This window comes from Babylonia areolata, chromosome 8, assembly GCF_041734735.1.
Source record: "Babylonia areolata isolate BAREFJ2019XMU chromosome 8, ASM4173473v1, whole genome shotgun sequence".
Classification (NCBI taxonomy): Eukaryota; Metazoa; Mollusca; class Gastropoda; order Neogastropoda; family Buccinidae; genus Babylonia; species Babylonia areolata.
Genome location: NC_134883.1, coordinates 31,998,764 through 32,007,530, shown reverse-complemented (window position 1 = coordinate 32,007,530; position 8,767 = coordinate 31,998,764). Strand labels below are relative to the sequence as shown.

General features: G+C 37.2%; 1 pseudogene across 1 annotated transcript in view; it reads left to right on the top strand.

Annotated features, from left to right (window-relative positions):
* Window positions 1-5,771: 5,771 nt before the first annotated feature.
* LOC143284743 (uncharacterized) overlaps window positions 5,772-8,767 on the top strand; it is a 35,898-nt pseudogene continuing 32,902 nt past the window's right edge. The window contains exons 1-2 of the transcript XR_013055604.1: window positions 5,772-5,864; window positions 8,564-8,746. The product of XR_013055604.1 is annotated as an uncharacterized LOC143284743 (transcript). The remainder of the gene's footprint in view (window positions 5,865-8,563; window positions 8,747-8,767) is intronic.

Sequence of the window (8,767 nt, the reverse complement as noted above, 5' to 3'; positions counted from 1 at the left end):
AAGTCCAGACTAGAGTCAAAACTTGACAAAATGATGGACATGTTCTGCCAGAGACTGGAAGCAATAGAAAGAAAAATTGGGGGATGGAAGCAGGAACAGAAGATTGAAGAAATTGTAGACAGAAAGCTGACAGAAGCTCTAGAATAACGGGAGGAAAAAGAAAAAAAGGAAGGTCAACATAGTGACAGTGAGTTTGACAGAAAATAGCAAGCCTACTGCAGAAGAAAAGAAATAAGACGATATTAAGGAAATCATGAAGATCATGGACAAATGTGAAGTGACAATGGACAAGGAAGAGCTCACAAACCCAATGAGACTGGGTTTTTAAAATAGAGGGGAATAGACCCAGATTGTTAAAAGTGACCGTGACATCAGAAAATAAGAAGAAAGAAATAATGAAAAAAGCAGTTCACACAAACCAAGGAATCAGTGACCCCAGGAAGAGAGTATACATAAATAATGACTTGACACTGAAAGAGAGACAGAAATTCCAAGAACTGTTGGCTGAAAAAAAAGGAAAGAATGGCCAAAGGGAACTGTTAGAAGATCTGGTGATCAGAAATGGCAAAATAGTGCTAACAACAACAATAAAACACGAATGCTGACGACCGACCAGTTACTGACAAGGGAAAGGGCAATGGGACCAATGGCCAAGACAAGGAGTGACTACAAACACAAAACATACTGACTGTAAATAGCTGTAAAGATTTTCTTCTCTCTAGTGATTGTATTATAATGTATAGTAATGTAGATAGCCTACCCAATAAGTTAGAAGAATTTAAAATACGAGTCAGTGAGATAAGACCACGCATTATTGGCCTAACTGAAACAATTCCAAGAAACCAAAGATACCTTTTCAATGTAAAAGAGCACTGCAGTATCCCTAATTACGATATTTTCACAAATGCAAATGAAAAGCCCAGGAATATTCTATTCTAAGTAAGTCTGCTTTTGAAAGTGTATGGTGTAAATTTAAAAGTGCAAATGATGAGAAAGTATTAATTGGGTGTATATACAAAAGTCCAAATTTATCAGAACAGATTATTGAAAAGTTATTTGAACTGTTAGAATCTAAATAAATGACAAATTTTGACAAAATTTGTATTATGGGTGATTTTAATTACCCAGCTATACAGGGGAGTGGTTCATGGGCTGGCCCTTCCGATGATAATTTTATAGAATATCTGAGAGATGCTTTCCTGACTCAAAAAGTAGCAAGACCAACAGGAAATAGAACAGGTCAAAGACCTAGCATTGTAGATCTAGTAATGGTGAACGATACCAGGTTGGTAAGTGAAATCCATCACTTTGATCCTCTAGGAAAGTGTAACCATGATATTCTGGTTTTCCAGTTCCATATTTCAACGGTGAAGTTAAGAGCAGAAATTAAGCATAAATTTGACCTAAAGAAGCCTAAAGAAGCCAAAAAAGGAAATAATAATAAAATAATAGAAACATTAAATAAAATGGATTGGACTTACATGGATAAACAAGATGTTAACAAATGCTGGAATGATTTAAAGACACTAATACTTAAATCTATGGATAAATTTATACCTAAAACTACAGGTAGACAAGAAAAGAAATTTAAATCCTTATGGATGAACAAAAAAATAATGAGAAAGCATCAAAAAGAAATATAGATTATATAAGCATTTCTTCAGAACAAAAACAGGTTACTCCTATTTATATAACAGAAAGGAATAAATGCTGTAAATTCATTTAAAAAGCTATATAAAAAAAAACGAAAAAAAAGAAAGAGTACGAAAGAAACTAGCAAAAAAAAACACAAAAAACAAAAAACCAACAAAAACAAAAACAAAAAACAAACAAACAAACAAACAAACAAAAAAACACACCACCAACAACAAAAGAAACAAAAACAAAACAAAAACAAACAAAGAAACAAACAACAACAACAACAAAAAACCAACCAACCAAACAAAAAAAACCAACCCCCCCCCCAAAAAAAAAACACAAAAAAACCCACCGAAAAACAAAAACAAAAAAAACACGCCCCCCCCCCCCCCCGCACCCCCCCTCCCCCCCCTCCCCCACACACACAAAAGCCCGAAAAATGTTTTGGAAGTATGTACAGGAAAAAAAACAACTAAGAACGGGAATAGGAATACTGAAAAAAGAAGATGGTAGTTTAGCAGAAACAGATATGGAAAAAGCAGACACTTAGAATACATTCCTTGCAAGTGTTTTTGCAAAAGAGACTGTTACAAATTTACCTAGCCTTGGAGAAAGCTCCAGATAAGGAAATATTAATGTATGCAGTCTTAGGGTCACCCCTATAGTAATGGAAAATAAATTAAAAGCCTTATACCCATATAAAGCACAAGGGCCAGACCAAATACCTCCAAGGCTCCTAAAAGAATTAAGCAGAGAGTTGGCTATTCTACTGAGCATCATCTGTGATACGTCTCTTGAAAGTGCTTGCATACCAAACGACTGGAAAATGGTTGAGGTAACAGCTGTTTACAAGAAACGGTCAAAACAAGAACCAGGCAATTATAGACAAGTGAGCTTAACATATATAGTGTCTAAAATTTTAGAATCTTTCATTAGAGATGCAGTTATTTCACATATGAAAGTATATAACCTTTATATAAAATATCAGCATGGCTTTAGACAGAATAAATCATGCATAACGCAACTACTAGAAGTAATCGAAGATCTGACTAAAAGGAGAGATAGCAGTAAACAATATTGACATAATTTATTCAGACTTTGAAAAAGCATTCGATTCTGTCCCACACGAAAAACTGTTATTAAACTTAGCCTCGTATGGTATTACTGGTAATTTACCGAACTGGACAAGAAGCTTCTTAACAGGTAGAACACAATAATTATTAGTTAAGATAGGAGAAAATAAGTCAATTTGTGCAAACTTAATTAGTGGTATTCCACAGGGCAGTATTCTTGGACCAGTACTTTTCACAATATATATAAACGACCTTCCAGATTGTATACAAAGTAAGTGTAAAAGTTTTGCAGATGATGCTAAGATTTACAGTGATACACACAACAATCTCACATTGCAAACTGATTTATATATGTAATAAAGTAAGCTTGGCTAGGAGCTGTGATTTATTAAGAGATATTTGAAGAACTGACACATCATCTGCTCACAGCGCTAAGTTGTAACAACGTACACTTGGTGGTAAAGGACTGGGGTTTAGGGATCATGGATTGAATTTGGACAAACTAAGAATTGAAACATTAAAGGGAATGATTTTTTTATCAATCTTGTGATGGATCTTTATCCAGTCGTAAGGATATTCTCAAGGATCAATATCCTGTCGGCGACGCCACTTTTGTGGCCGAGTTATGAACCGAGTGGTATATAAGGGGACGGTACAAAAGAACTAACTAATGATGATATACTGTATTAAAGGATAGACAAGAATTCCCGCGCACAGACCAGGAACATATAGAGGCCAGTCACAAAAGGGTTTTTCTATTGTTTTATTTACAATAGTTACGTAGAGAAGAACAAAGAGGAAAACATAAAAGATAATGAGAGAAGAGATAAAGAAGAAGACAGTGCAGTGATACGTAGCGAGATGTCAGCCGTTGTGGGAACATACACGACACACACACACACACACACACACACACTGCTTGCGACACAGCAAGAGAGAGAGAGCGCCTCTGCTCAGATGACTGACCAGGTATGAAGTGACCACTCATCACTCACTGTGCCACTTTATGTAAGTTAAGAGGACTGCAAAGACAATCGCGTGTGCTGAAAAGCAGATTGGCTCAAATCAGCCAACAACTGTGTTTCTTACAAGGTGTTCAGTGATGAATTTCTAAATGATTCCTGAACTAATTTACGTCGGATAAGTCGCAAAAGAAAGAGCTCAAAGCCTACTTTCTAATGAGTATAAAATGAAGTGTTGATTATTCAAAATGAATTCATAATCTTAATTTAAGTCACCTGAAAAGGGTCAGTTTTAACGAGCTCGTCGCTGAAAATTACAGACTGCGTTAAATCAGCTTAACGTAGGCAAACATAAATGGGATAGATTTAAAGATGGAATTGCGATGATTCTGCCAGTATATAATACTTGTAGTTTACTGATCCGACAAAAGAGATATTAAATGAATACGGTGGAGCAGAAACACAGATTCCAGCTCAACCAATAGCGTACTGTGACACTGGTCGAGCAGTGAGTGGGTTGTCTGGTGAGGAGGACAAAATGACGTAAGCTTAGTGTCAGCTGAAATCTTTAGACTGATGAACGTTTAAATGAAATCAAGTATGCTTCTAACTGATTAAAGTGTGTGTGTAAGCACAACACATATAATACTGCAGTGAACGATACAGAGACTTGATTTGATAGATGATTAAGGAATAAGTTTATAATGGGCTTTGCGTTCAAACCGGTAATGGCGTCACACATTCTGCGCAGGTCGTTGAAGGCCGGCGGGTTAGTTGCGAAAATGTCGTCTGCTATTCAGTTTGTGCGTGAAACATTTTTTGAAGCAAGCAGAGCACTTGGTTACATATAAACTACAAGAATGGTCTGACAAATGGAACCTTTATTTTAATGTTTCAAAATGTTAAGTAATGCACAAAGGGGAAAAAACCAAATAACAATTACTATTTGAAAATAGAAAACATGACACAGAATACTGAGAAAAGCCATAGTGAGAAAGACATAGGGATAATGTTTGACAATAAGCTATCCTTTGATACACATATACATAATATTATAAATAAAACCAATCAAATGATTGGTGTAATTAAGAGAACCTTCAATTACCTAGATAAAGATATATTTCTCAATCTATATAAAGCATTAATTATATAGATCACATGTAGAATCTGGTAATACTGTATGGCACCCATACCTTGAGAGACAATCAAAAGAAATAGAAAGGGTCCAGAGAAGGGCAACTAAATTACTAAAAGAATTGCAAGAATATATGAGTTAACAACAACTCTGAAGACTTACATACTTAAATCTACACTCACTATAAAAGGTAGAAGATTAAGAGGAGATTTGATTGAAGCTTTTAAGATATTAAATAACATAATTAAGTGATGTAAATTCAAGACACTGATGCTATCTTTAGAATGACGGATTATGATAGTACAAGGAAAAAAAAGAAGTTTAGAACACTGCAACACCAACATTAGAAAAAATTCATTGGCAAACCAAATTGCACAAATATGGAATGCACTACCAACCGAAGTTAAACTTGCACTAAATACTAACACGTTCAAAAATCTTCTGGACACCAATACCATCTTAAAAGGAAAACAAATTGATTATGAAGAATGAATGCAGGTTAATTTCTTGCAGAAGTGTACTTGCATACCCCGCCCAACAACAACAAACAAAAGAAGAAAATAAATAGATAAAATAAAAGGAAAGAAGTGAAGATAAAGATTAGATGGGGACAAAAATGGTTAAGTTGTATATAACGACTACGACTACTACACCACACACACACACACACACACACACACACACACACACACACACACACACGTACACACACAGACGTATACATAGTTTAAACCTTTTAGATCAAGTTGTTCCTGAGCTATGGGCCACCCATTCATTATACCCAGATATCTCAGCATCTCCACCGCTCCACCGTGTGTGTGTGTGTGTGTGTGTGTGTGTGTGTGTGTGTGTGTGTGTGTGTGTGTGTGTGAGCACTCAGGCAGATTGTCGCTTGGACGTCAACGAGGACTCGTTCCGCTGAGGTCCAAATCGAGTGCAGCCCCAATGACTGAAAGGCGGGATTGTAAACAGACCGGAAAGAGATGATCAGGGCAATCGAAAGTTCTTGCGAAGAGACCAGCTGATAGTGTTTCTGTGCCCTGAGCAAGACAATCTGTACGTATAAGTACTCTTACTTGTCGATCGTTCAGTATTCGCATCTTGCACAACATTGCTTCATTGCCGAGAAAGTGAATGATATTACTCTGTGTTCTGGCAGTGGTTGGTAGGGTTTTCGGAACACAACTGTTGTCAAGAGCCTGTTGGACTGAACTTGTCGAGAGAATTGTAAATTATTTATATCATCAGTTGGTCAGCTGTGACATTCAACGTGTGATGTAATTTGTACGGACATATTTGGGTTTCCTTTCCCAGCATCTGTTCAGGTAGCTACATTGTACTCGTAGAATTTCAGACGGAGTTTGAAACTGAAAACATTGGAACATTCAATTTTGAACGTTTGGGTCAGAGGGTAGGGTATGTTCCAGTAAACTCGCTCTCACACTCACTCTTTCCCACTCTCTCTCTCTCTGTCTCTCTCTACATTCTCCGACACATGCACAAGCATACAGAAATCACACGCTTACACACACACTTACAGTTACACACACACTTAATAGTTACACACACACACTAACACACACACACACACACACACACACACACACACACACACACACTAACGTAGTGATTTGTTGTTGGTTGGCTGTGTGATACACACACACATGGTCACACACACACACACACAGTGACACACACACACACACACACACGGTAACACACACACACACGGTAACACACACACACACGGTAACACACACACACACACACACACACACACAAATACACTGTGACACACACGCACACACACACACAGTTACCCACGCAAGTATGCTTCTAACTGATTAAAGTGTGTGTGTAAGCACAACACATATAATACTGCAGTGAACGATACAGAGACTTGATTTGATAGATGATTAAGGAATAAGTTTATAATGGGCTTTGCGTTCAAATGCTTGAAATGTTGCCTTTTTTTTATCTTATGTAAGTCGACTTTTACCAAGATTCTTTTAGTCTACCTCTTCCTGTGAGACGCTTTCCTCTCCAGCGCATGCTCAAAAGACATTATCATTACATTCTGGTCAATCAAATGCTGAATCTGCTTTGAGATTGCATGTGTGATGATGTTGGCCATGTTATGACTCAACTGCCTATTTGGGGTGGATTGACTTGTCATGGAAGTTTGTTACACATTATGTCCAAGCTCACGAAAAAATGTATCTGACAATGACCTCGCTGATAAAAAAAGTAATAGAACATTTGTCTTCGGACATTCTCAGCCCTGTATCAGTCTATGTCTGATGTTCAATGCCGATGTACACACACACACGCACACACACATGCACACACACACACACACACTCTCTCTCTCTCTCTCTCTCTCTCTCTCTCTCTCTCTCTCTCTCTCTCACACACACACACACACACACACACATTCTTTGAGTTACAAAAATGAAAAAACAACAACCTTACATTGAAAGAAAGGAAAACATATCTCACAAATGTTACAATTTAATTTTTGTCTTGATTGCCACCTGTCAATAAAATGGTAGAAGATTATTAAGGGAAGACTATATTGATTATTCTGATAGTTATAGAATTACAAGAAATCAGATCTTGATCTTGATAAAGTACAAGTGGCAAAACCAGAATGTCAGAAACTACACTTTTCACAGTATATTACAATCTATGGTAGCTTTAGTTATAACATTAAAAGTTTATTAAAAGTTCCTGACAGAAAAATCTGTACAGCATATGCATAACCAAATTCTATCAAATGTAAACCGACTTGGTTCAGTCACAAAATCTGGAAATGTGTCAGTATGCTTTTCCAGTTTTGATCAGTTGATTTTTCATTAAAAGAATTAGTGTATCCATTAAAAAAAAAGAAAGAAAAAAGCCAGTACCATATGGTGTATCTGACTAAAATTAGTTTGTTATGAGGGGAGTAAAAGTTACAAGGAACCCATCATCCCAGCCCTGTTTCTGATACTGCTATCATAATTACAACTCTGACACCTTCTAGTACTGCTAGTAATGCTTTTATTGCAGCTTTTTTGAATAGTTTTACACACACATAGTATATACGCTCTCACACACAGACAGACGCACACACACACACACAGGGACACACACAGACAGACAGACAGACAGACAAACACACACAGACACACACACACAGACATACACACACAGACATAGACACACACATTTACATACACAGGTCTGAATGGAGGGCTCAACATTTCCAGTGTGCTTACTATTCCTGTTATTTCGGTGGTAGCACTGTTAGTACAAAACTTTATAATTGCACTCAGTAGCTTGTCAGTTGGAAGATGTTAAAAAAAGAGAGCTCATTTTGACATTGGCAATATCCACATTTCTTCCCTTGTGATCTTTCCATTTAGTTCCATTCCCAAGATGGAAAAAATCATAAATTTGTTTAAATAACATTTAGTATATCCTCTACATTTCTTCCCCTGTCAAGAGACATAAAGAAGGCCAGTCAAAGAGTGGAGGGGAAGAAATGTAGAGTATATAATATTACAGTGTTATTAACCAGTGTACAAGTTTTCCCGTCCTATAAACAGAAGAGCACAGGGGAAGAAATGTGGATATTGCCTGGACATTTACTGTGTAATGACTTTCCTTCATTTAGATGAATGTTGAACGTTTATCTTGCTAAAGAAAAAAAAAAAATTACAAGAGTTGATCAATAAATTGGTGAACTGAAATGAAATTGATGGCTTTGGCAGAGCTTTGCTGTGCGGTGCTAGGCAGAAGGCGAGCGGACAGACGGCCTGTGATGGAAGGGCTGTGGCTGGCCTCAGCAGGGGACGATGTCAAGCTGTGGGACTGTGACCATGGCTTCTCCCTGCTGCACACCTTCAACCCACACTGCAACCGCAACATTGCTTCCTTGGCCTGGAACTTTGAAGGTCTGTGCTGTGCCAGTTTGC